Genomic DNA, 23,581 nt, shown 5'->3' with positions numbered 1-23,581 from the left:
CCTACCTCACTGGTGTCATCCTGCTGCTGATGCTCAGGGTTTGATATGAGGCACCTCTGCTGTCAGGGTGCTGGAAATCAGAACCAAGAGGATGATAAATTGTCAGCAAAAAATGTTGCTTGGGAAAAGTCAGGGTGAAGAAATACTAATGCATGTGTTTATGTACATATGTATATATAAAATATATAATGTAATATAAATAACCTTTGTTGATGCAGTAGTGAGAGAGTCTTAACTTCTTATCTTAAATTATTGAAGTCTTGGTGTAGTTTGCAACCCCATCAAAAATGGTTCCAAAGCAAAATCAAGTTACATCAAGCATGTCTGCACCTTTAGAGGGAGGGCCATCATCACAGCACCACGTCCCATGTGAAATGTAACGAACTCAGCAAAAATAAATCCATATTATTTTCTGGTAAATACAATCATCTGAATTAATCTGTAGGATGTTTTAAGGGAAAACAGGTTTTAGAGGAAAATAGGTTCCTCAGCAGACACTAACTTGCTGATAGGAATCTAGTAAAAGAAGCTTTTCTGAAGTCAACATGTTTTCCCATAGTGTAATGATTTAGTGTGTCAGGATGACCATTAGGTAAAAGGATGAAGTAAATTTTGTGAAGTTTCCCATATCTGTAATCTTTCTGGGTCACAGAAAGCTTTTGTTTCTCTCCAGCTTAATGAATGACAGCCAGATTTGACAAGTGGCAGTGGTACAACTCTATGCTGAAAGCCAAACACAAAAGATGTCATGGGAATCTTGTTAATATTTGTTCAATGGCTTTTAATTTTTGCTGAATTCTTAAACAGATTTATTGATGAGCTGTCGTATAAATTCACCACAGAAAGTTAAGGGAAACACTTTTTTCTAGCTTGCCTTCAGTCACATAAGTGCTATTTCAATTGTTGACATACAGGGTGAAAAAAGGCTAGCCAGTTTTCTGCTTTCATGAATGGAAGAAAACTTTTTTTTTTTAACTTGGAATGAATCATTAATGACTCCACAAACTCCAAATGAAGCCAACTGATGAAGCAGGTGCCATTGTTACCTATTTCCTTCTTTTGGCCAAAAGAAGAGTTTAACGGCATCTGTGTAATTGTAGTTAAAAGGATTTGTAAGCAGTTTGAGTACCTGAAATACAGAAAATAGCTGCTGAAAAATACACCTGCCTCTACATACAAGATTCCCCTCCAAAACCATCCTTTGTGTGTGCAATCTCTAGAACCAAAAATAGTTAAATAAAAGCAGTAAAAGTGCTTAGGGCTGATAGAAAGCTGCCTCTTTCTGTGTTTTAGTCCAATGTGTACTTTTCCTTTTTTTGCCCAATAGATATAGTGGAACATATTTATGTAACGACACTTAGCATTTATTATTTTGGGTCCCTTAGTGTATGATCCTTCTTAGTTTTTGAATGTCATTTTCTAAGGAGGTTATATTTAAAAAGAAAAAAAGAAAAAAAGAAAAAGTGAAGACTGTGGTTCAGAATCTTCATTAGAAAGGCCTGCTCATGCTGTCAGCTGTTGATGAGTGCTGATAAACCAGTAGTGATGTGTCCAAAAATGGAAACATGTGAATCCTCACTTTTAGTGAAATTTTAGGATTCAGATCTACTTAATTTGATTTTAAGGCTCCTTAATGGTATAGAGTGTTTATTGCCTCTGCCTCAAAAAAACACTTCAGCACCTGAACTTCAGCTCTTTTGTCCTCCTTGCTTACAAGTACATTCTCTTTTCCCTTTTTCCCCTTCTCTCTTTCTTTGCTTAAGGCTATGGTTACAGTAGTTAATTTTTAAAACAGGAAAATAGAGAATTAAATAGAATTAGAGAAAGACGTCTTTGTACTAGGTACTGTACAGTATAGTGTTTAAAAAGTCAGAAAATATGTTAGCAGAAAATGCCTAGACTGTAATTTAGATAACAACCCAGACAATGAGCTGGCTTGTTAATTGTAAAGGCTCGTGGATAGCTGCCAGTTATAGAGCTCTTCTTTTTATATCCCACTGCTAGCGTCTCTTTTAGATGGAGGATGACATGACATGAACTTTTTTAGTTTAGGCTGGGCTTTTTTTAAACGTTACTCTTTTCCTTGCCTTTATTTCTGAAGACAAATAAACAAAAATAGTCCGTGTATCAGGAGAGGCATTAGCTGGACTTTCTCCTAAGAGCAAATAATAATCGATAGGGGTGAGGAAGCCGGCAGGATGGGTGGTCTGGAAAGCAGGGTAAACAAGAGTCCCATGGGCTGTGGACGCTGGTGCTGTAGGCATCGTTGTAAGTGCTCTTTAGACCAAGTATGCAGTTTGCAAACAGGGAATCTCGCCAAATTACTCATCGGAAAGCTGTTCCTGAAATAGCGGCGGTGAGGTATGCAAAGTTATAGGCGAACAGCCATCATCGGGTCACTCTTTCAGCGGCTTTAGAGTATCTGCAGCAATGGAGAAGCAAAATGGGATTGCCCCATCCTTGGTCAGCCTGCTCAGCTCACTGCTGCCTTGACCCTGGCATCTTCTGGTGTGGGTCTGCTTGGGGCAGGCGAGCCCAGTAGAGCTCCAGTCCTCCCCATCATACTTCCAGGGGGTGCCAGAGGGCACTGGTGGGCTCATCCCCAGCCCATCAGCCCTCAGTCTGCCTCTGGGCTTTTAGCTGGTAGGTTTTGACGAGCAGAGGGATTTAACCTGGCACAGAGTTATACAAAGCAGTAATTTCTGAGAGCCCTACAAAGAATTTAAGCGTGACTTAAACGTAAACACCTGAGTAACCCTGCCACTCCTCTGCAAAATATGTAAGCATGTGGTTAAAGTATTCTGTTATATGGGGGGAATGTAAGAAATGAGCTCTGATAGAGGTGAGAGCTGCCCAGTCCGTTTCAAAGGGTTTAGCTTGATTGCTTCCTGCTCACAGTTTAGGCTAGGATTTCCTAAGGAATTTAAGGGACCGAAGCACAGGACTGACAATGCATTTTAATGGGCTTGGGGTGTCTGATGCTATAAGGGCTAAGCTTACACAGAATTACACTAGTCTGAATAATGGTGTGATTTCAGACTAATGGAGTTAAACTGATGCAAAAGGCTGTATGCGTAAGCTTAAGTCAACATTCACTTTGCTGTAAAGCGGTTTGGTTTAAACTATTTTAGACAAAGGTTTAAACTGAGGTAGAATAAGTCACTCAAACTGAAATGCAATTATATTCAGTTACATTTATTGCAGGTAGACATACTGTCGGTGTATAGGTGTGGTTTGGGATTTGTTGGTCAGACCACCTGAAATTGGGTTTTCTTTGCTAGAACAGAATTAGTTCCTGTCTTTGGGAGTTTCCATGAGCCGTTTTTTATTGTTGTTGTTGATTGTTTGTTTTTGTATATTCCTTTAAAGATTGATAGAAATAGATTTTTTTCTTTCCTTTACTGTTTAGCTTAAGGATCCAGCCATCGGGGCTAGATGCTCTGTAAGGTATGGGTAGGATGCTCACTGTTGGCATTAGAGAAAACTGAACTGTCAGAAGGGTTGGAACGTGGTGGCACTTTATTCTCTTCTCAACTCTTTGTATAAACTCATAAAGTTTGGTAAGGCTGTTTAAAAATTACAATTTTGGAAGGTAGGTGGAAAAGTAAAGATTCATAAGGCCCCACTGCAGGGCAAAAGTTGGAGCAGGATACCAATGAGGGGCCGGTGCTTGTGTGTGCATGTGCTAGTGCCCGTCTGGCTGCTTGAGGAATGAATTTCTTTGGAAAGGGATCTCTGCAGCAGCTGGTGGTTTCCTCTGGTGACCTGTGCTGCTTCCAAAGAGGATTCGAGGTGGTTTAGTGGTGATGAATTGGCAGACTTGTCACTAAGCTGTAAATCTTGAACCTGCCTTGCTGTGTTGAGGTGTGAACCTGAGGTCGGGGTCTTAGAATGCTGCTGTGTGTGTAACAGTACTTGCTTCACTAGGGAAGGTTTAAGAGTTGCAATAATAATAGTTGTTTTTTTTCTCCTCACTTTTACAGTCCCTCTGCTATTCCAAAATAGTCTAATTGGCATTATTATTATCAAGTAAATGTAATTGAGTTTATTAAAAAAAAAATAAAAATCAAGCATTGAGTAATTTAGTTTTGATTTGACTCTAATTTCTTCTAGCTTCAGGACAGATATATTAAAAAAGAAAAATCTGCCTTGTTTAAATGTCATTTGTAAGATAATATACTGTTAAGGGTCATTCTGATGTTTCCATTAGGAAGGCAGGTTTCTATGCAGGCTTCAGATTTTAGACGTGATATTGTTGGGCTGCATATTCTTGATACATGTGAATTAGTGAAATACATTTTATTTTATTTTATTTTATTTTATTTTATTTTATTTTATTTTATTTTATTTTATTTTATTTTATTTTATTTTATTTTATTTTTTATTCTCCAAATTGTCTGTCTGTGGTACAATGCAACCTTTATTTTAACAACTTCAACTCACTTTGAATGAGCTGTTGGGTCTGTGCTCACTACTGCAGAGCAACCAACTCCGGCTCAAAAAGCAGTTTAATGTTAGCGTTAGCCTTACAATGATGAAATCTTAGCCTTAGTACTTCTAGTCAAACAGCTCAGCTGTACTGGCCTTTTTGCTGCTAGTTGTTCAGTTTGTCTCGAAAAGATGAATTAAGTAGGTGCTGAAGGGCTGTATCATATTAAAAAAGCAGTTGTTCAAATTATTTATTATAAGGTGTCTGCAAAAATTTCACTTTGTTTTTTAGAAATTTAACAACATACACAATGAGTGGATTATATATTTGTGATACCCTTGAAAATCTTAAAATCAAGCCTTGTAAAGGAGTCTTTAAAAAAAGTGGTCATGAGCTGCTGAGTAGATATACTTCGATGTAATTGAACTGAATGGGAAATTTCAAATTGAATTCCGTATTCGTCACACTGGGTGTGTGAATCCTCTTTTCAGGATAGAAGTCCCTTATAATACCATCAGCTAGGAGAAAAGGTGGCTCTTGGCAAGAGAGAAGATTTGACAGAGCATCAGCAGGATTTAGCCACAGGAGGCTTTGCTCACATGCAATCCAGTTATTTCAAGTACAATCTACTCCAGCTAAAATTAGCATATGTAATTGAACAGTGCCAAAGGCTGAAATAATTTACACTTAAGCTCGTAACATTTTTTGTAATACTAAACAAACAGAGGTGTACACATAACCCAAGCAAAAACACCCTCTGGGCCTCATCCCTCCCTTCCCCTCTAATTAAACAGCCTTCAGAACTGGGCCTGATATACAGTGATGGCTAAAGATGTTCGTCTGGAAATCCTGCAGCGTGTAAACGCTTAAAATGTTGACTTATGTCTTTGGCATAGATTTTCAGATTGCTGGTAGACAGCTCTTCTGTGTGCCACTTTGGGGTCTGATTTTGAATAACCGTGAAAATGGCAGAGCGGTATCCACCTCAGATCTCAGACGTGCCTAGGTATCAGTTGCTGATCTCATTTTGCACGGAAGAACTTGAAGTCCCTAGTGATAGATCAGTCAAAATCACCCAGCAAATTAATGATAAAGCCATAAATAGCACCTAGGAAGCTGCATTTCAAACCAGGGTCTACCTTCTTGGTCCTCTGTATGTTTTCGTGATGGATTCTTACTCAACATCAGTGATGGGGGCATAAACAGCTGACGGAAATGCATCTCTGCTGGCTAACAGCATCATGTCTGACTGTATTCATTCAGTGCTGAAATAATACATACAGCTCAACTGGGTTAAATTCCGAGCCTTTTTGGCATGGCTTTTGTTGTTGTCAAAGATATTGTTTGACACTTTCCAGCGTACGTTTTCTACTGCTGTGTGCAGAGTTGGATTGCCAGAGCTGAAGCTTTCCTCAGGGAGGCCTCTGTTTGCATGTTTAATTTTTAATCTGATCTCTAGTAAATGTTAAAAAATGAGTTTAAACAACAGCAGACCCTCCAACGAGCATTACAGGCAAGCTAAAATGAACAAGTGTGTAGATGAGGGCATGACAACAAAATTACAAGTGATTTGAAGGGGCTGGTTTTTTATGAGTCAGGGTACAGCCCCGATTTTGAGTCTCACCTTATTTCCCGGTAGCTGAATTACTCTAACGTGACCTGGAGCAGAATCTCGCCAGGAGGCTGTGGTGAGGGCTGGGCAAATACCAAATGCGTGTGCTTTTCCCTAGAGTCAGCAGGTAATTCAGCCACCCTCCGGGCTCCACGTTGTATCTCAAATCAGGCTGTAAAATTTTTGTCGAGAGTCCAATTTGAATGTGTTGTTGTTGCTGTTCTCGTTAATTTGTTAAAACACAGCTACGTGTGAGGTGCTGGGAGATACGGAAGAAACTCTGGAGTTGGGCCTGAGAAAGCTTAGCCTCAGGCTTAGCTCTGGAGCGGCAGCAGCTGGGCTCCGGTACCTGCGTGGGGCTCTCCTGACATGGGGCTGGATGCGCTTCTGGCTCAGGAACTGGCTCGCGTGCTCCTCTTTGTGGGGTTGGGACAAAATAGATCATTAATATAGAAAGGCTTTTGGAGGCTCCAGCAATGTTTTGCTTTTTTTTTTTTTTTTTTTTTAAAAAAAAACACATCAGCTTTAAAAAAAAAAAAAAAAAGAGAGAGAGAAAAGGAATGGAATAGTAATTAGCTGGGCAGTGTTCTCGTTCTTCCATTTTGCGAGAAAACTGTCTGGTTGCTTCAGCCCCTTCCCAAGAGGAGGAACTTGCTGCCTCCGAACGGGTTCAGCTGCGGCTTGCCTTTGCTTTTTCTTTTCTCTCTTCTCCCCCTCCCACCCCCTGGGTATAAAAAATAGCAGGCAGTAAGAAGTGATATTGTATACAAGGCTATTACACTTTTGTCTTGGCCTGCTTAATGTCCTTGACACATCCCCATTTCACCCAGCGACAGCCAGTATGCAAATTGGCTAAAAGCTCCATTAGGTTGTTCAAGGCTCGGGAAACCCATCTGTCAGTGTCTGTGACACAGCCGAGCTTGGATTCTCACGTGGGAATCTGTCCTTGAGATACCCAGACAGATGAGTTTCTTCTAGCCTCCAGTGTTCCCAGAATCAAAGGAAATTGTTGTACTCTCTTCTTGCAGTATTTTGTACGTTTATCGTTTCTTTTCGACCCCAGTCCCTTCACAGAAAACCACAGGCATAGACTGTCAATTAACAGTGAAAAATGTGTTCAAATTTTGGTTCAGTTGCTTTTCCAGACTCGAATAGTTATGCGTATTAATTGTGGAAGAAAAGAACAGCAGTTATTTGTCCTAAAAGAAGAATAGTTTTGTAGCCCTTCTCCATATTTTTCTGTGTGGTCTGCTGATGACAGGCATGAGGTGGGTACTGAAAAGGGACTTAATGGGGGTCAGCTGTAGCTGATGTGTTCTCTGTGAGTGGACCAGAAGTGCATGATCACCTAACAAAATATCAAAGAATGCACCCATGCAAGGCTTTTGTGGGAAACAGGACTGAGAGCTCCCCCGGCAGAAGCACAGCCTCCTTCTCATAGGTTTGGGTGTATGTTTGAGTCTCTTTGCAGCTTAGTATCCCCAGGGAAAAGTTCCTGCGATAGCAACAGCACTTGCTCTACCTCCTCTGAGTGACAGACAGTGCACGGGAAGCCACTTACTTGCTTTTTCTGCTGGATGGAGGTAAGGTTGCAGAGTGGTTATCCTGCTGGTTTTTGCTTGCTGTCTGAAATCTCTGAGACCCCCATTAAAACACCTAACGTGCAGAACATGCCAGGATGGATGGTACTGTACTTGCTAGCCTGTGAGTGCTACAGTTAACAACATTGCGGCGTTTTGTAATATGAGATAGTGACAGCAAAATAGTTCAGATGTTCATCGTGTTAGAGCAAGAAGACTAGGCATATGCCTTCGAAAGTAGAGCCTTTGAAAGAGTGTGAGGTCTGTACTGACAGGCCTCACAAACTCTTGATTATTTCCTTCTAGTGTCATGTAGGAGCCCTGAATGCAGCGTATCTGGCAGTAACTTCAATGCCCAGTGGTGTTCAGATGCATGAGATAATTATAGCCTCCTCCATAGCAGATGCTCTGTATTCCAATTTGGCACTTTCCTTGTTCAGTGTGCAAATAATTTTCTCTACCTAAGCTGATGGCCATTTTGATGATACAGACAGAAATTTATTCACCAAAAAGTCAGCAATTTTATTTTTGCTGGAGTGCTTATGTTGCTAAAAGAGTGGGATTTCCCATTATCATGCTGATGGGGAAGAAGAAAAGTCTTTCTGGTACTACTGTGTGGAGGCTGGTAACATTAGGAGTTAATGTGGCTGGTCTTAGGCAGGATGAGAATAAACTTTTTATTTCCAGAACCAGAAGTCAGTAATTCAACGCAGTTATCCTTCATAGTGCAAAGTGCAACTCAGATCATGATATATTTTGCTTTTTGTGTTCCAAACCCAGTCACAAAGAGGCATTTAGATCACCATATTAGTTTAAATTTCAGACGTACCATTTTACTTATCTTCTGCTCCTAATACTTCTTTTTTGTCTCTTTTGTCTTTTGAGGTAATGTAGCCCATGCTGTGTCACGCAACTCCAGCTAAAAAATAATTAATAATAATAAAAAGAAATACAAGGCTAAGAGGTAGTATATGTTTTTCTTGAAGTTAATTGTGTCTGGACTTACACAACTCTCACAGTGGAGCTTATTTTCATACTACCCCCATTATTTCAGTGGATCTGCTTGTGTGAGTAACTCAGGTTTGCCAAGGGCAGTGAAGGACTTGCATTCTTGCTCAAAGCCATTTCTACATTTATGTTTTCCTGGCTGTCTGATCTGACTGCCACATCCTAATGGGAGACAAAACATACCTACATGTCGGTGAATTGAACAGATTGCTGTGAAAGGACGTAGACTCTACTTCATAGGACAGTGAATCAGACCTTTTAAAAGTACAATAAAATGTAAGTATTTGGTGTGACCTGCGCAACAGGTACCTGTGCGTAGGCAAAGCGGAAAATTAATTGGGATTTTCATATGTATATTCATATTTAAGGAAATTGGATATCCAAAGCTGTTGGGACCGTGAAAAACTCTCCAAGTCTTGCTAACTTTGTGTGTCCTATTTACAAATGACTGAGAAATGGAGTTTAATTTTAGTGAATGCTCACAAGCCCATCAGAGCAGCACAGGGGGACACCGTTCTAAAATAGCTCTAGCAGATGCCACAATAATACGAGTTTTCCCTGCATCTCTCATTTATTTCTTGCTGCGTGCAGTTTCTTACTAAATCTGTTCCCTTGATAAATGCAAGGATGCTCTTGCCATTGGATAGGATAGCTAACAGCAATTGTCACAAACACTAACTAGCTTAACCTTCTTGTTGCATAGCTACTGCTGCTATTAAATGTTTCCTGGGTTAACAGACACCTTCAAAATGAGTTTTAAAGGGTTTTCTTTTTATGTACACAGACCGTGGCTGTTAAACAATGGCAGCTTGAATGGAAAGCTATTTTAATGATAACAGCAACAGTGTCACATAGGTGGATTACCTGCCAGTTTAAAAAGGGAGACCAGCCACCAGTGGATCACTGTGAGGAAGCTTAGAAAATTAAACTGCTAGCATGAGCAATGCCACCTTCAGAAAGGATGATCATCCTGCTACCTTGTTTCATGTGTGAGTGTTAACATACGTGTAGGTACTACTAGACATCATGAGACCTTTTACCCTGCCAACTTTACCTTCTGCGGAGCAGGAAGAAAGGTTCTCCTTGTACATCCATAATTGCTTTATATTCAGAAAATGCAGAGAGTTGCTATTGTCTTATGAGGCATTTCATCAGTTGCTTTCTAGCCATATGGTGTTGGGGAACGGAGGTAATTTTGCCTGCATCTCCTACTCAATGTCACCCTCTGGATAGCAAATGCAGCTAAGCCCTTGGCTGATGAAGGCAAATCTTCCATACTTTGGTGAAAATGTTGAGAGTTTTTTGCTAGTAGTGGATTTTTGTTTCATATTTTTTTCCCCGCTTGTGTTTTTCAAGTGGGCTGAGCTCATTTTACTAATCTGTAGGAGCAGTAGGCAAGGATCCCAGTGAGTGAATGTTGGATAATTTGGGTGTATGAGCAAGATTAGCTCCTGCTTATGAAGATGAAATAGTTTGTCCTGTCCTAATTTCATTAATGAATTTAGTACGTATTTAAAGAAAAAAGCTCTGAGAAATAATGGAATATTTCAAGAAACACTTGAGATCCTAAGTTGTGAAATTAATCAGAAACAGCCACATGATTTTTCTAGTACTTCTGTTCATAAGTCTTCAGTGCAGCGAAGAAAACCCTGGTGCCTGGGTTGTTGACAAAAAAATAAATAAAATAAAAACCCCTTAAAACTGTCTGTTGTCTGTGAGCATCTGTTCCTTCATTCTCCGCTTCCTTCTTCTGCATTGTTCCGTCTGTAATGAAGCCGGGCCTCCTCCTTGCTGCCAGCAGCTTGATGAATGGCTTGCAAGGGATCGATGTGATGGCCTTGTTTGCTCCTCAGCCCTGTGTCAGGGGAGGGGTTCTTCGTTTGTTTGCTTTTAATTCCCTTTTGTTGGCGTAAATGGGTTGTATTCAACGGCAAGGGCAGTTCACAGACTTGGGATGTCCGCTGAAAACTGCTAATGCAGAGGCCTTTTTTTTTTTTTTTTTTTTTTTCCCCTGCTGGAATATTTTTAGAACTAAATTGTGGCTCAAGTTTAAGCTGTCAGAAATGCTGTTGCCATCGAGTGAATCGCTGATCAGCGCCGTGTTTAGAAAGCGTGCTGCTGGCCTGCGGATTTGCGCGCTGCCCAGGCGTCAAGTAAAATTCTGTGGCTAACTTAAAAAAAAAAAAAGTTTGGAACGTTTCAGGACCAAAAATAGCTGTGTTTGTAATTAGGGAAACTAAAATAGAAGCAGCCTGATCCGTGGGGATTTGCAGAGAGTCTCTGCACATTGCTCCCTCAGGTCTGCTGGAAGCGCTGGGCCTTCAGCGCGCTCCAGGCACCTCCTGGGGGATTCGCGGCCCAGCCAGGGCTTTGCTTCAGGGAAGATGTCTCCCTGTTCCTCCACACGGGCACCTGCTGCAGCAGGAAGCCGCCATGAGGCGGCCGAGCTGAGCTGGGGCCTAGCAGGTGGGAAGCTCAGAGGCAGGTTGTCAGAGCATGGTGGGAGTTGAGTTGTATCAGCTGCACGTGCTCCCGCTTTCTGCCAGGTAGTGTTAGGCAACACAGTGACACATCCTCATGGCTGCTTTTTGTGTGTGTGTGTGTGTGTGTGCGCATGAGACTGTTTCTGTTTCCCTCGTGCTGGAGAAACAAAGGCTCTTTAGCTGAGAATTTGGCTACGGTTTCTTTTTTGCATGCGGACTGGGTTGCAATTTCTTCAGGTTTAATTCTACCCTTTACTGTGCCCCCCCTTATCATGTTTGAATTTACAAAGTGACTGAAACACACCTGATTGTATACACGGCCTCTAGACAAGGCTTCAGAAAGAGGACGGCTGTGGCTGCTTTGCATGACACTGTTTAGGAAAAAAAAGAGAGAAACACGACCTGGTGTTTTATTTTCCAAGTCCCTCCATCCATCCTGCAGGCAGCTCCACTTCAGTAGTGCAAGGGAGAGGGATGTGGGCTGCCAAAAAGTTGGTGCTTTGGATGAAGTGTAAAACAACAGGGGTCAGTAAGATGGAGCCTCTGCAAGGGCTGCGTTGTCTGTGCAGAAGTGTGCTAGAAAAAGTAGGCATCTGGCAACACAGTGGTACCTAATAAAGTCATTTCTCTGTACCAGACACGAGTAATTTGATTCAGGCCAGACTGGGTTGTTAAGGAGCATATTTAGAGGTGGTCGTCTTTTTAACCATGCAGAGAGTAAATTATGAGGCTAGTAACAGACACTGTGTCACGAGAGGCTGCTTGTGTAAGTGTCCTTTAATCCTGAACTGTCACAGTGATGAAAGTACTCAGACTCCGCCTTTAGGAACATATTGTATTTCCCTATTTATGTTTGTTTCCTATCATGTGATCAGGTGCAAGGGAAGGTGTTGCTCGCTAATTTTAGCCTTGCAAACTGTTACTGCAGAAATCTAGCAGTTAGCACTTCAGGAGAGTAGTGCTTTAAGGAAGCCAAGCTGTGCTGTGTGTTGTTGTACTTGATGGCATTGAGGGGGAAATATTTCAAGTCTTGCTTTCCTGTGTTGTGTTAATGTACTAGCTAGCTTCCTGTAGAAGAACTACCAAAGACTGTAAAGAGCATTAATAAGAAAAGAAAAACTGTTTCTTCGCTGAAGAGATGTATGATATGGAGGCAGAGAAATGCAATGAATGAGTATGTGTAACTTAACAGCCATTGCTGTATTTCAAGGCTACGTTACCAATTACATGAATTGCTCTGTGTATTGACCTTCACCTGTACTTGCCCACTTCACCATCAGACCCCAAATGACATCCTTCCTTCCAGATGCTCTGGGGCACTTTTATGCAGCTGCTAATGCTTAGGAGTGGGGAGGAACAGCTGGGGAGAGGAGGTTCCCAGGGGGATGCCAGGAGGCCACTTGTGGCTCAGACACCCTTACTGTACAGCCTAAACAGGCACTTTCTGATTGTGGTCATCCTCACCAGAACAGCGATTATCAAAGGTCTGGGGGTAAGAGAGCTTCTTTCAGATGTGTTGGGAGCAGGATGAGGTCTTGAGCATGGGGATCCAGAGCAGGATGCAGGATGAGCCCGGTTCCATATGGCAGCTATGGCAGGGTCAGTCCCAGGGATGCCGTGGCACCGCATGTATCTTCTCCTCTGCTGCAGACTGTCATCTGGCGGGAGTGATAGGACGAGGGATTTGCAATGTCAACTGGACCTAAGTGAAATAAATAACAGCTTGATAAAGCAATGTTTCCTTCATGGAAGGACTTTTTACCCTGTAAAAACTGCATTAGCCTAGGATTCAAGATAGGAAATGAAGTGGTAAGCTATTGTTTCCTATGGGAACAAAACTGAAATATTAGCCATTTCAAGGATGGCACAGATATTTAACACTGGTACAGTTAAAAGACTACGTATTTTTAGCCTAGGATTCCGTTTTTTCTTTCCTCTTTGGAAGAATGCCTAAGAAGAAATGTTTTCTAATATAGATAGACATTTATTTTTCAAAGTGTGTTAAAAACATCTCACACTTATAATAATCTGCCTCTGTATTTTGGCACACGCATCACCGTATTGACAATGTTGCTATTTACTTGCAAAAAGATGGGATAGAAATCCCCCTGACTGGGTGTCTGCTACCACTCTGTGCTCTTTGAGGATTATCTATGAAAGACATGGGATGCAGTATGGTAGACTTCCACATAAAATGCTGTGAATAGCAGGAAGAAGGTGTGAAAAGAACCACTGTGAAATTATATCCTTATAACTAAAGAACTGGGGAAAGGAAGCACCAACTATTACTGTTCCTGTTGTTGTTATTGTTATTCTGGCAGATTTAAAATACATTTTTTTTTTCTTTAATGTCAAATTAATTTGTAGAATTGTGTAGAACACAGGAAGGTTTTTGAGGACTAAAGTCCTAGTATTAGGGAAGAGGTAGGGACTTCATCACCTGTTAGATTGATAGTCTGTGTGTGGCCTCTGCTTCGGAGGTCCCAAAGTGAAAGATGCACTGGGAATAATTACTCTGTGCTTGCTGTTTTCATGGCATTTCCCAAAACACCTGTTACTAGCAAGCCTCAGATGTAGAGCTCTCTGCTAGGTGAGCTTTTTGTTTTCCCAAACGTGGTGTTTCTTCTGTAAAGTAACTGTCAGCTTCTATTATCAGACACTGTTAATTATGTTAAAGGAAGCTAAGGTTATACTGTTAAAGATTCAGAAGTTAAGAAATGCTGGGCTTCATGGGCCTGTGCAATTTAGATTTGGATCCTGTGTGAGTATCCATTACCATGTGGTCTTTCAAATATTTGATTAAGTATATTCCCCTTTCCACAAGATCCCAGCCTTTGCAGAGGTATTTAGTGATAGTTCAGTTCCTTGTGCAGTGAGGACTCAGACCTGCAGCTGTCTTCAGACAGACCTTGGAGACCTGCAGTACATGATGATTGTTTTTTTTCAGTATACTTCTACACTGTTATGATCACTGAAGGAAGTCATTTTTCAAGTTTTATTGGGAAAAAAAATCCAAAAATGGAGTCTTGTACTTACCACTTACTTATTGTGGGCAGCATTTGATGTCTGAGATTGTGACTAGACACTCCGAGTACCTGGTCTGAGCACGCTGCCCCTTGAAAACTTTGCCTTGATTTGCTTGGGGCAGTCAGATTGTCTTCCCCATTTTAAGAAGCAGAAAGAAAGCGGATTGGAATTTAATTTAAAATCTTGCCAAAATTGAGCGTTGACTATCTGATGGTGGCTGGCAGTGGCATTAATTGTGTAACTTCTAGTCACAGAGATCTGTAAAGACCTGACAGTTTATTTCATTTCAAATGATTCAGAAACAGGCTGCACCTGAAATGGTACTGCTTTTTTTTAGACAGTGTTTTCTTAAGACCACACTGTAGATCTCCAAAGAATCCAAGGAATAGGATTTTTCAGCATTTCTAATTCTTTTAACCAAAGGTTATTGCATTAATATAAATGCTACTCCTGCTGAAATCTGTGTGGAACATTGTTGTTTAATACTGACTTAAGCAAATGACCTAAACTTGAGGTCAAAGCATAGCAAAGGAATAAAGTTGAGATATATCCGTTTTAGTAAATCCTTTGTGTGCAGTTGAATTTGATTATAGGATGTATCTGCACCTGCAGAAATCACTTAGTAGACATTTGTTCTGTAAGTAAACTTGGAGGGTTTTCTGCATATATAATGCATGAGGTGAAAGAGTTTTGTGTTAAGTAGCTCTTTCCGATAGCGCTGCAAGTGTTCGTATTAATATTTCGAGACAGCACTTTTTTGCCAGTCAGTGAGCCACTCTCCCCAGCTTGGTGTTATCTGCAGACATGATCAGGGGTGCACTCCCTCCCATCATCCAGGTTGCTGGTGATGGTAACAAATTACTGACCACAGTTTCAGCCTTTGAGAATTTAGACGTCAAACCTTTGACAACTCTGCTGGGAGCCTGACTTGCCAGCTAGCCAGCTCATGCCTTCCTCTGACTACAAGGATGCTAAGGGAGGGCCATGTTGCAAGCCTTGCTAAAGTCAAGGTAAACAACATCCACTCCTCTCCTCCCATCAGTAGAGCAGATCATCTCCAACAGAAGGCAAGCAATATACATATATATATATATTATATGTTTTAACATTAGATTTTCATTTCCTTTTTCTCATCCTCAATTTTTTGTGCATATGAGTCTGAGACAGCGGTATTAATTGGTACTAAGACTTCTAGATTATTTGTACGTATCTGATTTGAAATATAAACATTCTAGTCACATGCTAACATTCTTCAAGCTTCTGTTCTGAAGCTTGGTACAAAATTTATTACAGAATGTATTAAGGAGATTTTCTTTCTAATTTTACTTATCCTGATTTAACATTTGAAATGACTTCAAATGCATATTCTTTCCAGAGAAAAAACGCAGACTTAAAAAATAAATCATGTGTGAATGCAGAATATTAAAAGGTCAAAAAGCCAGAAAGCTAACAGAAGCAATTGGAGCCAATGTTGCAGTGTAGAAGGAAATTTAAGCTCTTGTTTATCAAAAAATACATAATTTGGATGAAAAATGTAGTAAATACAGATGAATGTGTTAGAATCTTTTGATTTTATTTTATTTTCCCTTTCTGGTTGTGTCAGGAATTTTAACAGATGTATCTTGTTACTCTGAATTTATACCACTTGCAATAGAAGTGCCTCATTATCCCAATTAATATGGTGTTGGATTTTACACAGATGAGTAACAAAGAAACTGAGTCCCCCCATTGCTCTTCACCTCTGAGCTCAGGTTCCTGGTAACATTCTGCACAGCGTGGAAACAGTACGTGGCACAAAGCCCAAAATGGTTTGGGTGAAATGTCTTCAGCTGAATCTGTGTATGTTAGCCAGATACTTGGCTCATCATCCCACAACACTTAGTGGAAAATAATTATGATTTGAGGGAACTGAGAAAAGAGAGTTGTCACGATGAAATTAAGTTTCTGCATTGGTTATGAGCCGCTCTAAGGATATAAGGAATCGGGAAAAAGAGTAGATTATTCTTACCACAGTGCAAGTTAGCTTTGTATGGATATTTTAATTGAGTCAACGTTTCTGCGTGCATGAGTCAAATGACATTTGAAACTCAGGACAAGTGCAGAAACACAGTCTGTTGTTGAAGAAATGGGAAGAGTTTGAGAAAGAGTTTGAGAATTTACTGTATAGTAAATCTAGATTTTTTTTTCTTGCTCTGAGAAGTCCTAGAAAACAGAGATGGGGGAATGCCTTTGACCAAATGAAACTGAACTGTGATATTGAAGAAAGAAGTAGGAATTAGAAGCCCAAGGGCTCAAATAATACTGGATTGTGAAAAATGAAGGGTCTTTCATATACATGTATATAACCAGCAGAGCAGGGTTGCATGTATTCACAGATTCAGTGATTTTGCAACAATGTGGACATCCAGGTGTGATTTTTACTTTTCAAAAGAAGTTAATAATTTTTATTTAAGTTCTAGGAAAAAAATCAATCAAATAAACCCCAACAACAACAACAACAACAAAACACAACAGAAGCCAATCTCACTGGTTGCTAAGAAATCTGGTGACTCTAAGTGTTAGAATATATGGGAGACTTTCATCATTCCGTAGACCTGTGGATATTCTCAGGACCTCCAGTCATGAAAACAAAGTGCATGCCAGGCCATAGCTGCTGTGAAATCTAGTTATAGAGGGGGGCAAATAAGCCTGAGGGTGGTCTGATCAGTTTGGACCTTTTGGCTCAGTCTGCATTTGGTGTGAATACAGAATACCTCCTGAGTGCCCGTTGGCTTTAGTGCTCAGACTGTCAGTCTAAGGTATGTCTGATTTCATAATAAGCGTATGAATGGAAACTAAAATAAGGAAATATTTTTTTTCATAGATTAAAAGGCGAATGATTTTTCTTCTTATTCTTTTCCCACTTTCACAGCCTGCTTGAGCAAATTAACCCTCAAAAATAGCATCGTTTATAGAAAGTTGAATTTTAAAGAAAAAGATAGAAATGGCTGTAAATAAATTGAGTGTAATTCTAAAAATCCCAAATGTACAATAAAGAGGTTCTCTATTTTTGCATTCATTATTTAGTTTATTTAGTAAATTTTGCCTCAAGTAGATTTGATTGATGTCTGGAAAAAAGTGAAAACGTAAATTATAGTAGATGCTTGTTAAATCAAAGAAAACTAAATAGCGTTTCCCACGGTACCTCACATACCTGATGCATGAAATCTGGAGGTTTTGTAGGACACCAGAAAGACTCTCCAGTAACAGAGTGGAGAGTACTCATCTGTCTGAAACTCCCTTGGCATTTGAGTTCAAGCACTCAGTGAATTAGCTGAGAAAGCAAGTGCTTAAATCCAAAAATTTGTCATGGCAAATCTTGGCGACCCTCCTAGGTACCAAACAAGCTGTGTATGCCTGGGATGCTGGTAGTGTGATGCTCAAAGCTGCTTTTCTCCGGATGAAGGCCTGCAGCATCCACCTCATCACCAAGTTTCTTGAAGGTTTGCAAATCCATTCCTTCACCTCAGTTTTTGCATGGACCCAGGCAGTGTTGTAGCTCATGTAATGGTGACTTCATTACAAATCTCACGTTGTCTCACAGACAACTTGTTTTAAGAATGCAAAGTACCTAAAATGAGACACAGGGGCTCCTAACATGGGGTTTCAGACCTGGCTGCCTCCTGTGGCACTGTTTTTGGTGATCCCACATGCAGCTGCCCTGGCTGCCTTCAGCGGTGCCACACTTGGGGCTGTCCCAAGCATGAGGGTGCTCAGCACCGCCTTGGCCAGCTACCCCTGTAGGCTGATGCCTAAATCCTAGCTGCTGTTATCAGTCTTCTCTCAGCAGTATCAGCTTACTGTCAGAGGGCATTCTAGCTGTCCTTTAAATGACATTACAGGCATCTGTCTCATGAGGTTGACTCTCCCTATGCAAAGAGCTAGGTATCAGCTGTAATGACTTGTACTGGCACTTTTTCTAAAAGCTGTTTGCTATCAAGTACTTGTAAAAGGAGTTTGCACTGGAAGCAAAAATGTGGTGAGACTTGTGATGGCTCATATTTTCTGTGGGCATCCTCTGGCCCCTGGCCTGGGATGTGTGTTGCTGTAGCCCAAAGGGCCCCAAGGGAAGCACAAGCTCCAGCTATTGCGGAATGCCCCAAATTCTGCCCCGATGGCATCATGCTGTTGTTTTTGGGACAGACCCTTCCCAAACTCTGTATCTTGTGGATTGGTTTGGCTGCAGCAGGAGAGGCACAGCTCAACTTTATATATAAGGTTGGGTGGAGGGGGAAGAGGTGCCCCGTACACACCTACAAAAGTGTTGTGGCATGGTGGGGAGGTGATGGGGATTGTTCTTGGGGAGCTTTGCCACCTCTGGTTCCTCCATCCCAGTAATTTGCAGGTTAAGTGGCAGATTTCCCACTGAATTCTTGCATAGGAAAGACAAACTGAGTGAATCTCTCAGATTTTTGAGAAAAGAAGAAGAAAAAAAGAAAGCAAACCTTTTTAGTTGGTCTTTTGTTCCACAAAACACGAAAACATCTGCTTCTGATCTCTGCTCACCGAGTTCTCGTGTGGAGAGGAAAGATTATATCAGATGTTCTGTTTCTCTTCTGTGCTTTAAGTTCAGTTTTATGTGATGGGCTTTTGTTATGCTCAGGGTCTTGCATCAGTGTTGACATGGTGGTATGTGTGGACTGGGTGCAGAGAAGCAGGACAACACAGCACATGCCTCCTACATCTCATTTCCAAGACACTTTTAGTCTGCCACACGTAAACAAATGCCCAGAGAGTAAATTTAGCTTCTTAGAACCAAAACCCCGTTTGTTTTTGCAAACATTTGGTGAGTTAAATGATCAGATTCTCAGTCTGTGTTTTTATTCCAAAACTTCATATGGAGTGAAAACTCATCACCATAGTGCCAAAATGCTTGGAAATGTAAACACAAATAATAATCTCTGCTTACTTAAAGTTACTTTTATCTCAATTTTTTCACCATGAAGTTGTTGTATCACAGGCAGTAATTGCTGTCATATTTTGATCTGTGCTCTTGCTGGGGGAATTGCAATGTTTTATAGTCCAGATTGCCCGGATTTAGTACTTTTAAGATCTAGGTTCTGTTCACATTTAGTTTCAGTACATCAATAAAATATGAATGGATCGGCTAATGAAGCAATAACACTAATTTATGTCAAAGAATATAGGTTATTGTTTACAAGGTTGCCAACCTGCCAAAATACTTTATCCAATGGAAGGGTTCTCCTCCCGTGCTGGGAGATAAATAATGCTCCAGATCTGCCACGGGGGCCTCCTGCCACCAAGCACATGGGAGGGGACAAGGCCGGGGAGGTTACTTTCCAGAGCGGAAAATATTTTTTGGTGACATGGCTCTGTTCCTAGCCTTTGGCTTTTTAGTACTAAGGACTAAATTGTACCCTCCTGCCTGGATGTGAGAGGCCCTAAATTCAGGGAAGCTGCTGTAGTTTTGCTCAGCGCCTCAGGCAGTGCGGGGGGAACAGAAAATCGCTTGTGAGAGATGAGTAGTTTTATTGCTGGTATAGCAAAATGTAGGGAGGGGAGGGCAAAGGGCTGATTTCTGTGCCTTTGCAGCTACATTTTTGCAGTGGCCAAAACCAGGGAACAGCGTTGGTCAGGGCCTTCTCAGCCTGCAAATGATGTTCTCCATCTCCACATCCTTCCTGGGCCTTCCACTGTTTTTTTGCTGAGGCCTGCTCATCCTCAGGAGCGATGGCCATCAGTCTATCCTAATAATACGTGCTCTAATCCACTTTGTTCTTTAAACTTCATCACATTTCAAAATCAGCCGCTTTCCACCTGGCCTATTTGCTTTTGAAGTTTCCCATTAGATAATGGTGGGAAATTGGGTGGCGTACAGATTGACTCCACAGCCGAATGAAATACGTCAATCATAGGGGAAACAGAAGATATTGCGATCAGTGAGAAACCACAACAACAAAAAAAAATAAGGCTTCTGGTTTATGTCACCCTGCTTAACAGTTGTAAACTTTCGGTGCTCTTAAAGATAGCCAAGAAGCTTGTTGTTAATGCATTTGCATGCATTAAATGGATGTAGAATTGTGTAAAATGAGACGCACTTTGCAGGTACAGTCCAATAAAGGATTTAGTCTTCCCTTGGATGCTTCCTATGTATTGTCTACCTGTAGCTGTTTATTAAATGCTACAAGGTAGGCAGTCATGATTTGAAGAGAAGTATTTTAGGGCAGAGAAGACTGAGCTTAAACTGAGCTAAATTCTTCCTCAGTTTGTGCTTTATGAAGCTTCAGTGCTTCGTGCTGGCTTCAAGGGAATTGCGAGCCTCAGGAGTATTTAACCTACTAATTTCAACAGCTTTGTGTGTGAAACAAAGATCTCAAAAAGTACCGTACTGACCCATCAAATTCCAGCTTTAATCGGACTGTAGAATGACTATTGTGCCAATTAGAGGGCTTTTATTTTTAAATGATTGTCATTTTTCAGAAGTGATTTTTTTGTTTTTGTGGGAAAAGTAAAGGTAAGCCAAACATAACGACAATTCTTTCCTGTGGCCTAAAGATATTGTTTGGAACAGAATGGAAATAAAAATGTTCAATATATACAAGAAGCATGAGCAAGAGAACACTTGTCATTCAGTAATTCTAAGTTTAATTTTGTTTTGTAAAATATATATATATATAATCCATGAGAAAGCTAATTCAATTGGCATTTTATTTTCTTCAGCTTTGAAATGATTTCATTCAGCTTAGGTATAGGGAAGCAAAATTACTGTATGCAGAAATCGTTTTTGTCTACAAAAGAATCAGGAATAATTGCATTGTTAAGTTACATTTCTATATTTTCCCCGGTTTTAAGTAATATTGCAGTCCTCGATAGTCTTTCATCCAGTAATCACAGGGCATTATATAAGCCACGTAAAGGTAAGGAAGAATCATTACAGGTGGCTAAACTGAGACATAAGGAATCTAAATGACTGGCTTGGGGTGGCACGTTGGAAGAAAATTATGACTTGAGCTCCTCTGACTGCAGCCTTTCTAAAAATGCAGAAGGTTTCTGTGTTGCCAGTTCCGTTGTTCATCTCTTACTTGCTTCTCTATTCTACCTGGCTGTGGACATGAAATACGTTTTACCTTGTGGTGCTGTTCTTCATTGAGGATGCCAGCCTAAGGCAGAAGAGTTGCTGTGTTTTTCATCTCATTCTTTTTATTCTATTTACCCTGCCTCTCTGATTTCTCTTCAACTGTGATCATCGTTGGTTTAATATGAGATTTGTCATTCTATCAGCTACAAAACCCCATAAACAGGTCTGTAAGTTGGTGGCATCCTCTCATCATTACTATAATTGGCCAGCAAGAACCCTCCAGCTCTCAGAAATTACTTCTTTGTACAGTAGGGTGTAAACAGAAGAGAGTTTTGCTAGTGTGAGCTGTAAACTGATATTTGCACAATTTATTTGTATTTACTTTGCCGTATTTTATCTTCTCAATCAGGAGCTAAGGGAATTGTGTTGCAATTGGACTCTAAGAGAGATGAAGCTAGCAGCTGGAAAACACTCCATTCAAAGTGAAATGGATTGTGTGTGTTCACAATTGGTTAAATAACACATGTTTTAATGGAGAACTGCATGTTGGAGTCATATATATATGTTTTTATTAAAAAATATGTACTTTGATAGGAAAAGTCAACATATCGGTGTTATTGGGGAATCTTTCCAAGACTTAGCTTTCAAGTGGATAAAAGAGTACAAACTTGGGATAACCAAAGGTGAATACAACCAAATTGGCTACTCCATTAGCATAGCTGTCCAGCTGCATCCTAGGCTCTGAGGCCACTCCAAAACCACAAGCCCGACTGCCTCAGAAGCCTGCCAAGGAGCCAGCTGCTGCTAATAAAGCAGACTCTACAACTTGGCATCTGGGGCCTGTGATTCCCATCCAGAAGAAATTGTATGTGAAAAATATTTAAAATTTGCCTTTTTAAAGAGTGTATTGCTTTGGAAGAAGAACGCTTTAGACTAAACTTGCAGCGAGCAAAAAACTATATGAGTGCTGTGGTTGCCATGGGAAGAAAAATACCATCCTTGAGTAAGGAGGTTGCATGCTGGAAGGAGGAGTGCTGTTCGTTTTGTAACCAAAGAGGCTTCTGGTTCAGCATTTCTGGGTTATTGAGTAAGAAAGACCAAGGTGTCTTATTATTGATGCTTAGCTGTGCGCATGGGGCACTGTGTATCAGAGGGCTCGCTGCTAGGACATAAGAGCAAGGGTGTGTTCCTGAGACTGCGTAAGAATTAAGCACATTAATTTCTTACTTTTAAATAATGAAAAAGAAGAAATTTCATTCATTTTTCAAAGATGAAAACAAATCCTATTAGCCAGCCGTGCTAAATTAATAAGCTGCTTGGAATGATCTACAAACCGGTTCCTTCTCCTCACACTCCCCATTGAATAATGAAGCATGAGAATTGAAAAACGAGTTGGTTGCATTGGATATGTGAAAAATTAACAGCCAAGTCGGCTCCGAATTCCAGCTGCCTTTTGAAGTAAACCATGTAGATTTTGCTTAATATTCTTTTTTTCTTTTTTTTTTCCTAGTGCTGCAAGTCCAGTGCTTGGCCATGCTGGGAAAACTTCTTTCCCAGATGTCTGCAGTTGGTGGTAGGGTTTTTTGAGTCAGTGCTGTGCTCCTCGTGGCTCTTGTGGCATGGAAGTTAACTGCGTTAACTGCCTGCAGCCACAGAGGGAGCCCATATCAGAACCAGACCCAAATTTCCAGCCATCAGGTGCATGCAGCTGCCCCCCTTGAGCACTGTGTGGGATCCCACAGCGAGCGGGCTGTATCTTGGATCATCAGCGGGTTGCCGTTCATTTCTTTCACTCCCCTTATTAGGTGGAGATTAACAAACAGAGCCTGTGCTCATTTGGAGGCGAAATGCATACCTGTGCCATCAGTCGTGTGCTCCTCGGCTCACGAAACAAGAATTCAAAGCTTTCTTCTGACCTGAAGCTTTTAGCCTGGCGACTGGCCAGAAGATGTCATCAGCCCTAGTACAGGCAATTTTGTAATCTTTCTGCGGACGCTGTTCTGGGGTATTGGATGTGCATGGAAATTACTGTGGGCTGCAGTGCCTGAGATTTATTAGCGAAGAGAGGGTTGGGAGTGTAGCAGCGCTCGCTGGTCTGAGAAGGTCAGCAGCCTCCAAAGCGGAGTACGGCCGCATCTCCGCCAACCCGTGAAACATCTCGCTGGGTGCTGTGGTGAGCCTGGACATTTGCACCTGCCTTCTGGCTGCTTCAGCTCTAACTTGAGAGACTAACTTATCCCATGGCCTAATTCTTGGGGTGTAACGAGGACTTTTTTATTATTATTATTATTAGCAGTGGCCTTAAAAATCAGTGTAAATGCAATTCAGGTTCACTTCTAGGTCCCCATTCAGCTTACTGAGGGG

General features: G+C 41.0%; 1 protein-coding gene across 17 annotated transcripts in view; it reads left to right on the top strand.

The window, feature by feature from the left end:
• The window catches only part of RBMS3 (RNA binding motif single stranded interacting protein 3), a 695,185-nt gene that overhangs the window by 322,695 nt on the left and 348,909 nt on the right, over positions 1-23,581 (top strand). The window lies entirely within an intron of this gene.

This window comes from Anas platyrhynchos, chromosome 2 (assembly GCF_047663525.1).
Source record: "Anas platyrhynchos isolate ZD024472 breed Pekin duck chromosome 2, IASCAAS_PekinDuck_T2T, whole genome shotgun sequence".
Lineage (NCBI taxonomy): Eukaryota > Metazoa > Chordata > Aves > Anseriformes > Anatidae > Anas > Anas platyrhynchos.
The sequence above is the reverse complement of the archived record's forward strand: the minus strand, read 5'-3'. Positions and strand labels throughout refer to the sequence as shown.